This window comes from Ictalurus punctatus, chromosome 21 (assembly GCF_001660625.3).
Source record: "Ictalurus punctatus breed USDA103 chromosome 21, Coco_2.0, whole genome shotgun sequence".
NCBI classification, from domain to species: domain Eukaryota; kingdom Metazoa; phylum Chordata; class Actinopteri; order Siluriformes; family Ictaluridae; genus Ictalurus; species Ictalurus punctatus.
In genome coordinates this window covers 12,616,999-12,631,072 of record NC_030436.2, presented here as the reverse complement: position 1 = coordinate 12,631,072, position 14,074 = coordinate 12,616,999, and the positions used below count along the sequence as shown (strand labels likewise).

The following is a 14,074-nucleotide window of genomic DNA, read 5'->3' as shown; positions in this document are numbered from 1 at the left end:
CTAATTTTGCAGCTGAACATTGTTGACATGATTTGTGCTGAGAACATTTATCTCCAAGTTCCTTTAATATTCTCATTCAAAAATATTTAGATTCTAAAAAAAACATCATTATTTATGACATTATCCAGGACTGATTCTAACGTTTGATCTGCTCATTAGATTATGGACAAGGCACTTCAAACATAAGCACAAATATGCCAGGTATTTGAAGAACTTTAAAAACTGATTTGCAACATACATGACTCAGAGGAGTTGTTAGGATCCATTCGAAAGTGGTTTATTGTATTAAGAAACAATCCACAATCCAATGTGCATAAATTATAAACAGTCCAAGATCATATGCAAAATGCACTTAACTTCCAGATTGAGAGGGGAATCAGTAAACATAGTAATCAGGACAGCCCAGCGTCAGAGTACAGAGCAGACACAAGTAGCGATGTTAGTTTTGACACAGAGGCTTCAAAGCTTGTGTCAAACTTGCTAGGTAGTTTCTAATGATACACTGTGTCGAGGTTGGTGTCAGTCCAAGAAAAGACCACTCGTGTGCTCAAGTCCGCTGTGTTCAGCTGGAATCCCCTGACTGGTTTGGTTTCTGAGGTAGAGCTTCGAAATCTGGCGGGATTCAATGTTATAAAAGGATCTGAAATGACCTGCCAACTGAAACACAATCAACATCAGAGACAATTTTAGAAAATCCCTCTGTTTAATGTGCATGTGCATGCTATATCACATCCAATAGATCCATTAACAGTGTCTTGGTTGATTATACAACATCCTGTTCACCAGCAGATCTCACCTACGCCTGCTATGAATGAAACGTCAAACAGTAAACCAATTTTTAAAAATCCAGAGGTTCAGAAAGGCTCGTTTTGCCATCACTAGCTGTAGGATTACCAGCACCAAAGGATAAATCAAGAAATCAGGAAAACCGGGAGGTGTACTGTAGCAGGGAACACAAACTAGCAATCGGGAATAACAAAAGCACAGCAATAAACAAATCACTAAGTAAGCAGCAAAACTTGGCCCCTGGCCACCTGTGCATGTGCTTTATGTACTACACAAACAGGAAGTTGCTGTAACAACCAAAGAAGAACACTAGAATTCAGGCGAGGTTGCCCTCTGGTGGTGTGGTGCTGAATTGTCCCTACTAGATGTATCCTAGTGTCTGACTCTGTCTGAAATTCATCAGATGTATCCAAGGACCTGGGGTTTAGGGGTGTTGAGGATGCTGCATCCCCAACTTTCAGGATTCTTTTAATTGCAACTACAGTTCCAACTGCTAAAATAATAATGTACAGATAATAAACAAATAAAGAAACAAACACAATTTTCCAATGATTATAATTTTTAGTTTAGTAATGAAGATACATCATACATTTTAGCTTTTCATAGTTACATTTAATGTTATGCAAAGTCCACAAGCCTCGAGTCTTCAGGACAGAAGAGTTTGTGCATTCTCCGTAACATGACAAGCTGCATTTTTTGCATCTGATTTCTTGACAGAGAAAAACAAAAGGCTGATGAGGGAACAACTGTAAATGCTCTTATGTAAGTGATCACAGGAATTAACTCCCTTGTAAGGAAAGGAGGAATGAATCTTACTGACTTTTTACAAAGCACTGATACTCAAGACTCTATAAAAAGTTAAATATCTCCTAACTGGAAATGTCACCAAATGTTTTTATTTATTTATTTTATTGAAGCAAAACAAAACTTATCCAACACATCACCAATGTGAAAATTGTACCCTTAAAGTTAAAATCTTGTTGTGCCACCTTTAGCAGCAATAACTGCAACCAAACGCTTCTGATAACTGGAGATTAGTCTTTCACTTACTTCTAGGACAAGGATTTATTCCTATGCTTTGGATCATTGTCTTGCTGCATAATACAGTTGTGCTTGAGTTTTAACTTATGGAATGAAGACCAGACAAGGTGGTCTCACCTGCCAAGCTCCAGTCGGAGTACAACGTGGCGACCTCCTCCCCAGAGCTCTCAAGCCAAGTTCCTGTTCGAGGTCGAAGAGACGGCCTCTCAAGCCAAGTTCCTGTCCAAGGTTGAGGAGACGGCCTTTCAACCAAGTTCCTGTCCATGGTCGAAGAGACGACCTCTCAAGCCAGGTTCCTGTTCGAGGTCGAAGAGACAACCGCTCAAGCCAAGTACCTGTCAGAGGTCGAAGAGGCGGCCTCTCACGCCAAGTTCCTGTCCATGGTCGAAGAGAGGTCCTCCCAAGACACGTTCCTCTCTGAGGTCAACGGGGTGACCTCCCACGCGAAATTCATGTCTGAGGTCGACGAGGCGACCGCCCACGCCAAGTTCCGTTCTGAGGTCAATAATGTGACCTTCCACACCACGTTGCAATCTGAGATTGATGATGTGACCTTCCATGCCACGTTCCAGTCTGAGATTGATGATGTGACCTTCCATGCCACGTTCCAGTCTGAGATCGACGAAATGACCTTCCACGCCACGTTCTAGTGTGAGACCGACGCCATGACCAACCAAATTATGCTCACGTCAGAGTCTGTTGACACGACCAACCAAGCTCTCCTCATGCCTGAAACCGACGTCATGACCAACCAGGTTCTGCTCACGCCTGAAGCTGACGTCATGAACAACGAAGTTCTGCTCAGGCCCGTGTCTGTTGACATGGCCAACCAAGTTCTGCTCCTGCCCGTGTCTGTTGACACAGACAACCAAGCTCTGCTCACACATGAGTCTGCTGACACAGCCAACCAAGTTCAGCCTGCAGAGTCGATGGAGGACAACCCTCTGCCTTCCTGCTCCGCTGAGGACGATGCTCTGCCTTCCTGCTCCGCTGAGAACATCGCTCTACACTCAAGAAGGGCCGATGAGACGGCCCACCAAGTCAAGCACCTGTCTAAAGCTGACAACACAACTTCCCAAGCCTGGGTCTTGCCTAATGACCTCGGCGAACCAGCCACAGCCTCATATCTGCTCCTCGGCTCCTCTGGTTCTCGTCCTCGTTAAATGAGTCCTATCTGTCTAGTTTATCCTGTTTGCTGATCGCCTGACCATTTGCCTGTTTTGACCACGTTATTGTTTCAAGATTTTGATTTGTCTGCCTATATCTCCTATAATAAAATTCTTATCTGCATTTGTATCCATGCTCAACCTCCTTACGTGACAGTGTTACTGGGTAAGACCTTTTAACCAACTTCATGCTGTTGAAAAAGTTATATTTAAGTGTTGCTTTGAATGAACAGGATTTGCAGTAATCAATCCTGGTTGTATCTAGTCCAGCTGAACCCCATTATGAATGCAGTTTCATAGATTTGGGGAATTAGTAACTACTGGGGAAAATACATTTTCACACAGGCCTAGTTGGTATTGGATAACCTTTTTGCTTTGATAAATAACATTTAAACATCATTTAAAAACTGTACTTTGTGTTTACTCAGGTTGCCTTTGTTTTTATCTTAGATTTTGTTTTAATTTCTGAAACAATTTAGTATGAGATCTACACACATAAAAGAAGAAATCATGATGGGGCAAATACTTTTTCACAGCACTGTACATGAAGTGATAAACTTTTCGATATTGGAGAGCATGTGGGGCCACCAATATTTCCTTGTGTGGGGGGGTAGGCCTGGGGTATTCTTGATTTCTCGGGTTAATTTCCCAGGTTACTGCATGCATATACTCTCCACACAGTTAGTGTCCCATATTCAGGATTGAACTGGGACACTGGGACACTAACCCAAGGTATCAAATGTATCCACTTTCTAGTGCCACAGTGAGGTGCCTGTGTGGCTCTTTCTAAAGCTGTGCAGTATAGATATTGTGCTGTGTGATATGTCTCCTTGTGCCTGGCTGCATATAATGCTGATCTGTACCAGTGTGTTCTTGAGTCACACTACATGATGTACTGTAGATTCAGGCTGGGAAAGAACAATGTGTATGGAACAGAGCGGCATTGATAAAGCCAGTGTGTGGTCCATCATCATTTGTGGCTGTTGAGCGTGTATAATTTCCGTGTTATAATATTATTTAAAAAGTTTTCAAAATATACCTGATATACAGGTAGGCTGACAGACCTGTTGCCTGTATCGTGGTGCCACATGCTTGGCTGCTGTGTGGGTGCTCAATCCTTTTTCTATATGTATATTTCCATATGTCCAGTTGCTGGCAGACTGAATAGTATATTTGTTGGTACCAGAGTCATTTCTGCTCTGTGTGTAGTGTGAATTGTTTGTTACTTAATGTTTTATGTCAATATAAATAGGAGGAAATAAACTGAATGAATAAAATTCACATTTATTGATGAAATTTCAGTTTGCTACAGTACATATTTAACAATAATTACTACAGCATATATCATTTTGTGTTTTATTAATGTTATTGTCATTTTGCAATTATTTATGTGAGCTTTAACAATAAATATTGTTATTAAAGGAAACACATCTCTTGGCCTTCTAGATATAACAAGCCTTTGTGCCTTCTCCCTATAGAGCCAAATTCCCTGGATGAGAGTCCCAGGTTGGTGTCATTGTTTCTTTTCATATTACTTCATTTATCTCATTATCGATTTTCTTGATAAAGTTAGTAATTACCCTCCCTCACTTCACTTGCCACATAAACCATTTGTAAACCTCACAAACTGGAAGACCAGATTAGAGTTTGCAACAACATCCTATGAACAAATGAGACAATCACCATCTTGTACCCGAATGATAGGAAGAGAATAGTATGAAGGTTTCCATTACAAATACACCTTAATGAACCATTTAGTCCATTACCATTACCATTATTGGTCCTTAATGGTGAACACTAAACATAACAGAACCCACCAATAGAAGGCAACAAATAGAGACCCAGTAGAGACCCACGGGGACCATTACAGATTCCATTAAAACCAATACAATTCCAATTATAACCATTAAAACTATTACAAATTCTCTGCGGGTTTCTATTGGGTTCTATTGGGTTCCTTTAATATGCAGTTCACTCATCAAGAATAAATGCGATTGACGACCTGAACTAACATCATGTTATTACCAAATGAGGGATCATGTTTGGTCCAAAAATGAGAAATTCTCAAATTCTTTATCAGGGCCGAATAATGAGAATCAGACAGCCGCTTAGTGGTAATACTTTTCCAGCAGGGACGCGCGCTCCCGCTCCACATTCACTTCAGTGTGAGTGAGAAACGGGAGCGCGCGCGTGGGATGAGTGGGTGCGCGCTCCGTTGATGAAACGGCCGCTTCGGATACAGCCGGGGACGAGAGAGGACAACCACATACATTACACTCATCAGTTCCGCATTAAGCCGAGATCTGCGCGTCCTGTTGTACATCTCGACAGAGGAATACGTGGTTCCCTACAGGTAAGAAGCTAACCGTCAGTATTACGATCATTCCGCGGTTCGTGCGCGCCGGACGCAGCGGCCTCATCGCACAGGCTGAAGGCAAGTGCACAGATTAAAAAATAAATAAAATAAAAAGGACACACAAAAAAGACAACACGTAAAGTCCGTGTTTATGCGGTTTCTTTACTAAACACAGGGTTTGATGAGGACAGAGCTGATCTGGTAATCCTCAGTCTTTGCTCCCCTTCATCCTCAGCCTCACTTGCGCATCGTTCCGCGATGCGGTGTCATCTTTTGCTTGTCTGCGCAAATTATAAACAAGCTGTCCTGTCCGAGGAAATGCGGCGCATGTTCTTAAGAAAGAGTCCGGAAACACCCTGGGTTGATTACACGATCGGAACAGCCACTATAATGAAATACGAGCTTATTTAAGGCTGATAAGTTGTTTTTGAGGCCGAATGCAGCTGCATGCCGGGAGGGGGAAGAGAGGGGAGGATGCTCGGACTGAAATTCGCCTCTCTGTCGCTGCATAAAAGAGGCCTGTAGTAATGGAAATGCCGAAGTTTAGCATTATAACGATTGCAATAAAATGATTCTGGGTTTAACGTTTATCCTAAGGGTGTTAGCTTGCCTCATGATTACATAGTGTCCTGTTCAGTTAGCAGGGGAGATTAAAACTTTACGCAGAGGTCAGAGACGCAGTTTATCCTTGTGCCATTTTTGCCGACACGGGCGTCCTGAGCACATAAAGGAATCACTGAACTGATTTAATACATTCAGAATAACTCAGAAATCGTGCTAACAAGTACGCTAGCCACTAGGCCTGTAATACATGCCAAAAAAGAAAAAAAAAAGGATGACACCATTTGTACCAGTAGTATGTAACTTGTACCTAGAATGCTGCATGTAGGTTATCTTTAAAGCTTTACTCTAAAAGTTAATTCGGGTAAAATTATGTACCTTGAATCTATTTTAAAGGTACACTATATCCACATTTCCAGGTGAAAGATTATCATGGGTGCTACTCCAGCTACAAGGAAGGCACCCAGATAACACTTATTAAGGATCTTTGACAGTGGATAAGGTAATAAGACGAAGAATTCACTACATGGTAATTATACAACAATATCACAGTTTTCTGTATTTCATAGTATAAGCTTACAGGGGATGATAAATGCTGTAGTAAAGCTGCATACAGGATGCATAATTGATCTCATAAGAAACTTCATCACAGTCAAGGAGCAATATGCTGAAATGTTCACATTTGTAATTTTTCATATGAATTAATTTGTGAGAATTGTTACTTATGCATGGGAATATGTTGGCAGAAACAGTGAAGGTAGAATTTGCTGGGGAGCATAGAGACTATCTATTTTAATAATGGATTTGTTAAGAAGCATTTTGCCTTTAGTAGGTTATTAAAACAATGTAGAAACAAACATTTTCTCTGATTTTGTTTCATATGTTGACTGGAGAAAACCATTGATATGCCCTTTTATGTGAAACCAATATTTTAGTTTCAAAGTGTTTGTAAGGTATATCAGACTTTTCGACAAGCAGCAGGCATTGAACAACCAAATACAAAACGGGGGACCAATGCTAAAAGTCAGCAGATACATCTGAGGTTTTATCAGATTATGAAAAATTCAAGTTGCAATATATTTGTGTAATAAAATATATACTTTCTTTTGCAAAGAAATATATTTCAGATAGGATGATTTCAGAGATTGTTATTCATTTTGACACCTATTATAGTTATTATAACTCAAGGTCCACAGATTAAATGTCCCCATTTGTAATTATTTCCAGTAGCATGGGAAGCTTTAGCTTACCAGAATTACTCCACTGACTGAACAACTTTTCCACCATGAATTAAATATACAAAGAAGCCCACTTAAGATTGTATCTATAGCCATGTGACCTTGCTATAGCCCCACTCCCACAACTCCCACCGAGCTGGACCGTTTGGTGTGAATGACAGAGAGATGTACATGTCATCATCTCTATTCAGATTGCAGTAATATTTTGTTCCACTGAGGCCTAATTCACCATAAAGTGAAACACTATCCGTGGTGTCTGATCTCCGAATGTTTGATTGTTGACAGAGATCTGTTCACCTGAATGGACAAGAAAAGGTATTAGAGAATCATTCATTCTATTGTGTGAGGTTAATTAAAGGAGTTCATGTATTATCTATTAATGTACAAATGCAATAAGAATAGTGGGTCACAGCAAGTGTTGCCAAGGGTTAGGAAATGTACTTTTTCAAAACTGACTACCCCAGAGCCCCAATGTGAGGACAGCCCTCTAAAAGTATGAATTTTTTTTTTTGGTGCAAACTAATATTGCCATATTGTAGGCATTTGCCTAGATTCACAGTGTTCTTTCTAAAATCAAGCATTTTGTTCTTTATTTCAGTGCATAGAAATTTGCAGGTAATGACTTGCAGTTTCCCTGCTTACTCTGAACTGCAGTACCTTAAGTCACCATTAGATGATGACATTTCAACCACTTTGTGTTATGCTAGAAATAATAATTTCTGAGTGAAATTAGTATGGTCAGAATAATTGGAATATAACATAAGTAATATTTTAAACTTTTTAATTAAAATTTTAATAGCAGTGTGTTCTTATTTTTGTATATTTTTTCAATGATTGTCTGTAGTTTGAGGAGAGGAGATTTTAAACCTGTTTCACCTGTTATAGTAATTTTCTGCCATGTGGATTAATTTTAAGTAATCCTCCTAACTGGCATCAGGTCTGTAATATTGCATAGAGTGGCATTTGCCCTTCCATGCTGCTCACGGCAGGTACTGGATGCCTGCAATTAAAACAATATTAGTGGAACCATCTCATCTCATCTTTTTCTGAGATTAGTACAATAAAAGTCCCCAAAAGAATACTACAAACAATTATGTATTTGATTGTGCCATACACACACACACACACACACACACACACACACACACACACACACACACACACACCATAGCAGGTGCTAAAATGTAGGCTATATTGAAGATTTATTGTTTTACAACATAATAAAATGTCATGTATTTATTATGGACATGGCTTTCTTTGGTCTTTTTATATATAGGACGTGGGATGCACTACACCTCTCCTTCCTCCCAAGAACATCCATATCTTTATATAGTATTGTCTTTTTCCACTCCACCCTGAAGCCAAGTGCCCTGCAAGCTCAGGTTTCTCACACTGCAACTGAATGCACACCTTTTAGTTTGCTGGCCTTTGTTTTTTTCCAATGCTCTATTTTTAGCTCAGAAACAGCCGCTTGCTCCCGACGAGGGGTGAGTTAGTGTGAGAAGGGTGCGTCTGGAGGAGGGCACGATTAAAAGGGATCAGCAACAGCATTTCGCTTGTTTTAACAGAACCTTGTGTTTTGGTAGATTGCTCCCGGGCCTTGGAACAACAACGAGTGTGGCAAAACAGTAATAGAAAATTCAAAAAAGCCCAAAAGGCCACTCTGTCTGGGTTCAGCCCAGTAAATTCACTGTCTGGTTATGGATTTAAAAGAATAGTAAAAAAAAAAAAAAAAAATAGATTACCAGCTGTGTATGGGCTTGAATCAATGTATTTTGGCCTCTAGCGCATGCATGAATGTCTTTCAATTATTCAGAAGGCCTTAACTGTTACCTAAAACCATTAGCTTCCTTTTAATACAACATACTTGTGCCTTGTTTGTGATATAATATAGTGCAATCATGTTGTTAGATATGTGTAGGCATTGGTTTGGTGTGTCATTTGTAATAATTCATTTCTTCTAAATTGAAAAAACTCACTGGCTCAATTGTTGCTGGGTAGTTTTGTTAGTCAAATAAGCCTTAGGGCACGTCTGTGCAATTCTATCATTTAGGGATGTCGGATCATTTAGTGTCTTCAGGACAGTAAAAAAGACAATAGTCACCCCCTTTTAAAATTTGTATCCCATTTTGTATTCCTATAAAGTGAATGTTTATCTATTTGATATGACATTAATAAATGTTTTGATTCCATCCTATTTAAAATTTAAACATCAGATCAGGAGTCAAAACAATACCTTACAATTAAGGCAAATCACCAGTGTATCTAGTTACTACGGAGGTGGTTATGCAGAAATGCATGATTTTTATTGGTAATGTATTTTTATCAGCGTATTTAACAGTGCAGGTCGTAGCCACCTCCTTAAATTTATTTAATAATTTGATGATTGTGTGTGTGTGTGTTTTTAATCTTCAGCTCTGGCAATTGTGACATTTTGTGGAATTATTAGCAGACCTTTATGAATGTTGCTTCATGCTGTCTTTATCCTCCTGTTCAACCTTCAGTCTGTCACAAGGGCAAATTAGCTGAATCTTTTGACACTGAAAAAATATCATTGCTTCAAAATTAGACTAATTCAAATGTGTGCAGTAATTGCCTGCCGAGGGCTTTCCCCTTTCATCAAAATCTGTATTTCCATAATCAGGGATTTTCGCTTTAGTCGCAATGGATTAAGGAGAGAAGGAAAGTCTTTACAGTAAAAATGGCCATATGAATGAAATGTCATTGGACTTCAGTAGAGATTTTTTTTCATAACTAGTAGACATAATTTGTACAATTTGTATAATTTGTACAATTGTATATTTTCGAATAGTTATTTATGGTTGAAAGTATCTATGGCCTTAGCCTCACATCTAAAACACTATGATCAAAGTCAGATTTTTTTTCACTTAGAACAATGACATTTGTTGCTTTTTTTCAAGCAAGGTGGCCATTTGGCAGGTATAGTGTTTTTTGCCCTGTGTTTTATGTTTGCTTTTATATATGGGGAGAGAAGAATGGCATGATATCAATATCATGATAATATCTATCTTATAATAGTATATCTGAAAAGAAGTTTAGGCCTGAAGGTGATTCATTAGCCCCTTGTCACAGAATGCACTATATTTTATACAGCTACCCACAGGGCTGTTGCACACATCGGAAGGTTTAATATTTCTTCCTGTGCCTTTGAGGATGCCTTTCCACCCCAAGGGACCCTACGAGCCCTCTGAACCCAGCAGCTTTTTTGGCTCTTACATAAAAATAAGGGATGGTATTCTTCCAAATTGCCTGTTTCATAATTATTTATCAACTTATTAGCAAATTAGGCCTGAATATCAAGGCAAATATTCTCAATATGTTGAACAGCAAGGATACATGAGTGATCAGGGAAGGGTAGAGAGTTGAGTTTTCTGATGAAGCATCCATTACTTTCTGCAGAGCCCAGAGTGGACCTTATGTTTGAGTAAGCTCATGCTTGCATATTCTCCCAACTAAATATTATCTTGCATTATCCATTCCCTCATTCATCCATCATTCTGCTCCATTAATCGCTTTACCAGCTGAAGCCAGTAACACATATCTTTAATGCTTGCAGATGGACTGCAAACTCCCAGAGATGTCCAATTTGTAGTCTTCATACCTGGACAGCTTCGTGCTGGACATGCTTCATAGACTGAATTTACAAGCACTCAGAAGTCAGGCTTGAGTAGTTTAACATCCCAACTGAGGTCTTGTCAGGAATTGGAAAAACACTGGATATTGCTTCCATTTCACAGAGTCAAAAGACACTCTTTAGTTTTGAAGTTTCATACACCTATGATTTATACTTGGAAGAGTCATACTCTTTTGTCAGCTTTATACTACTTCCAATAAAATGTATCTGCCTGAAGTTTGCCTTTCTTCTGTGAGATATTCACAGTCTGGTAGTATGAAAATGTCATAATTATTAATTAAGAATTAATTATTGTGACTATAAACTATTTTATAATTAATCAAATAAAAGATTTCAGGCCACCACAAGCCACAAGAATAGCCTCAACGCATCTTGACATAGATTCTATAAGTAAAGAATAATTGATGACAGGCCACTGAATTATTATAAAATAATGTGGTGTGCATTATTTTATAAGAATTCAATGGACCAGAGTCAATTATTCGGCTCATACCACAGTTACAACACAGCAAGACATTGTTCAGATGTTTTGTTTCAAGACATTTGTCTATTCCAAGGTTTTTGTCCTTTAAAAGCTCTTGTGTGTGGAACTAATTTATGGTGCATCCCATCTCAAGGAGGCTTGAGCCATTGGTATGCAGTTATTGGAGAGAGACAGAGAGAGAGAGACAGTTCACATTTTATTTAGTTTCATGCTGATAATAATAAATAAATAAATATTGATAGGCCTACATGTTCACAGGGGTTTTCGCTTTTTATTAATGCAGAAAATACAACAAATAAATAAATATAAATAAATAAATAAACATTGATACTTGTTCACTGGCTTTTCTGTTTCATTATTGCAATTATACGTGCTCTCTCGTGCTCTCTCTTTCTTTTTTCCTGTTCTCACTCTCCAGTAACTGCATATCAATGGCTCAAGCCTCCGCTTCGTCTCGTGGCTGCATTACCACCTCAGTTGTGCATTATTTTCCCCATAATTCAATGGCCCATTGCCAAATATTCCTTACTTATTCCTGGAAAATCACATTTGTCTGTCATTTTGTTTGTTGTTAAATGTGTATGCTGTGGTGGAAGGTAGGGTAACTTTTACGTTATTTCAGTTAACTTGGCGAAGTGATATCCAGCTGTAATGTGGTCAAGACCTACTTTAGCTGTGCATTTACTGAAAAATAACTGCACACCTCAGAAGTCTGTCAGCCAATCACAATCGAGAATTCAACAGTGCACTGGTATAAGTCTCTGGAACTGTACTTGAGCAATGAGCACTATTTTTCCAAAAGGTAATTGGTAGTATGATGATGGTAGTGACCCAAAGTTTGAGCCAAAGTCCCCCATAGCTGTTCAGTTGGGTTGAGATCTGTTGACTAAGAAAGCTATAGCATATGATTTGCATAATTTTTATCCTCATCAAACTATTCAGTGACCCTTGTGCCATGTGGATAGGGGCAAGGTCATCTTGTAAGTGATCACTCCCATCCATCAGGATAGAAATGTTTAATTATAGGATAAAGGTGACCCGTCAGAATAATTAAAATGCCCCCACTTCATAAAAACCCCCCACCAGTTTTTCCTTTAATTTGTCACCTGTTGAGCCAAGCTGTTAATCAAACTACGAATGTGCAGATTCTTAGTTCATCGCTCTAATTTCAGTGTTTTGTTAATTATGATGCTCACTAAGAGATAAGGAACATAAAGTACATTATATAAAAATGATGGATTTTTATTTTTCTAATTTATGGATAGAAAGTTACTTATTCTGAATGTGTGTGGGGAAACAAAGATGCTACTTACTTGGGACTGATCTTTCACTGAGAGCAGTTTCATGTGAGAAATAATTTATTTTGGCCTTAAAATTCTACCACTTACTTATTAATGTGGTTTCTTTTTGAGTTTGTTTGATTTATTGTATAGTTGATAGCAGGGAATCCGTTAGCACAGAGGGGTTGTCTCTCTTTGTTGCTACCGTGCATCTGACCCTAGGGCACCTTTTAATCTTTGTGTAAAGTGTTCTTGGCTGAAACTAGGGCCATTTGAGCTCACATTAAAGGGCAGAAGTCTAAAGAACACCATCTGAAAAACTCACATGGTATTTGGGTAAAGCACATGTGGATATCCATTAGCAAGAAATCATGGAAACACACTTGCTTAAAATCATGTCTAGGTTTTTATTTTCCTTTCATGAACTGCATGAAACTTAGTTTTTATTATACTACTACTACTACTAATAATAATAATAATTACTATTATTATTATTATTATTATTATTATTATTATTATTATTATTATTATGGAAATAAAGTGCAATTATATTTTGTAGATCAAACTTCAGGTTTTCATATTATTTTACAAAAATAATTATTCATAGTCAATAAAACAGGTCAATATGAATGAATTCATTATTTTAGGTTGTTTTTAAATATGTAAGACATTGTACATGCAAACTGTAACAATATAAGAAAAAAATCTTTTGACAACATTAATATAGTAAATGTGATCAGTGTAAATTAACACATCATAGATTATGCCATCATACTGTACTTTGGACCAGTTTTGCTTAAATTGGTTAACCCATGACATATTGTATGTCTTACCAAAATATTCTCTATTCATACCCATTCCAAATGATGTCTAACTGGTTAAGCAAGCATATCAACAAATCGTAGTGTAGAAGTCACTTGATATGACACATTTCCAAAAATCTAGATGGTTGTTGCATGTTGTTAGCAAAACCAGGCCTCTGATCACAAAGCCCCACTTGGTCACAACACCTGCTCTTAGAACAATGGAGAAAGGATGATGGTGCAATATTGAGACCTATTTTTATCTTGATATATTTTTCCCATCCGCCATCACACAGACCTAGATATTCCTGCTGGTCTGTGGTAGATAACATGCAGTGATAATAGGGGTGATGTCACTGGGGTCACAGGGTCAGGGGGTGGAGACCACTATGGTGGAGGGCCACGTGCTTAGAAAACACATGTTATTATCTCGAGACACACTGTCTGGCATGGCAAGCTACATGTAACAGACAGCAGGGTCACACGTAACATGCTGGCTTGGTGCCAGTAATATAATATTGTGGTGAGACTTTGAGATATCAATCGCTAGATCAGCTGTGACAAGACACTTTAAATGAATCAGCACTTCCGTTACATTGACACTTTCATACTGTGGACTATGCCTTCAATTTAATCCCAGTGTGTTGGTTCCTTAGCACATGCAGACAATGGAAGATTAAAAAAAGATTTTAAAAATGTCTCAA

The 14,074-nt window shown here is 38.5% G+C and overlaps 1 protein-coding gene across 1 annotated transcript in view; it reads left to right on the top strand.

Annotated features, from left to right (window-relative positions):
- Nucleotides 1-5,166: 5,166 nt before the first annotated feature.
- nfasca (neurofascin homolog (chicken) a) overlaps nt 5,167-14,074 on the top strand; it is an 87,393-nt gene continuing 78,485 nt past the window's right edge. The window contains exon 1 of the mRNA XM_053674084.1: nt 5,167-5,346. The gene's annotated coding sequence lies outside the window, so the exon portion shown is untranslated. The remainder of the gene's footprint in view (nt 5,347-14,074) is intronic.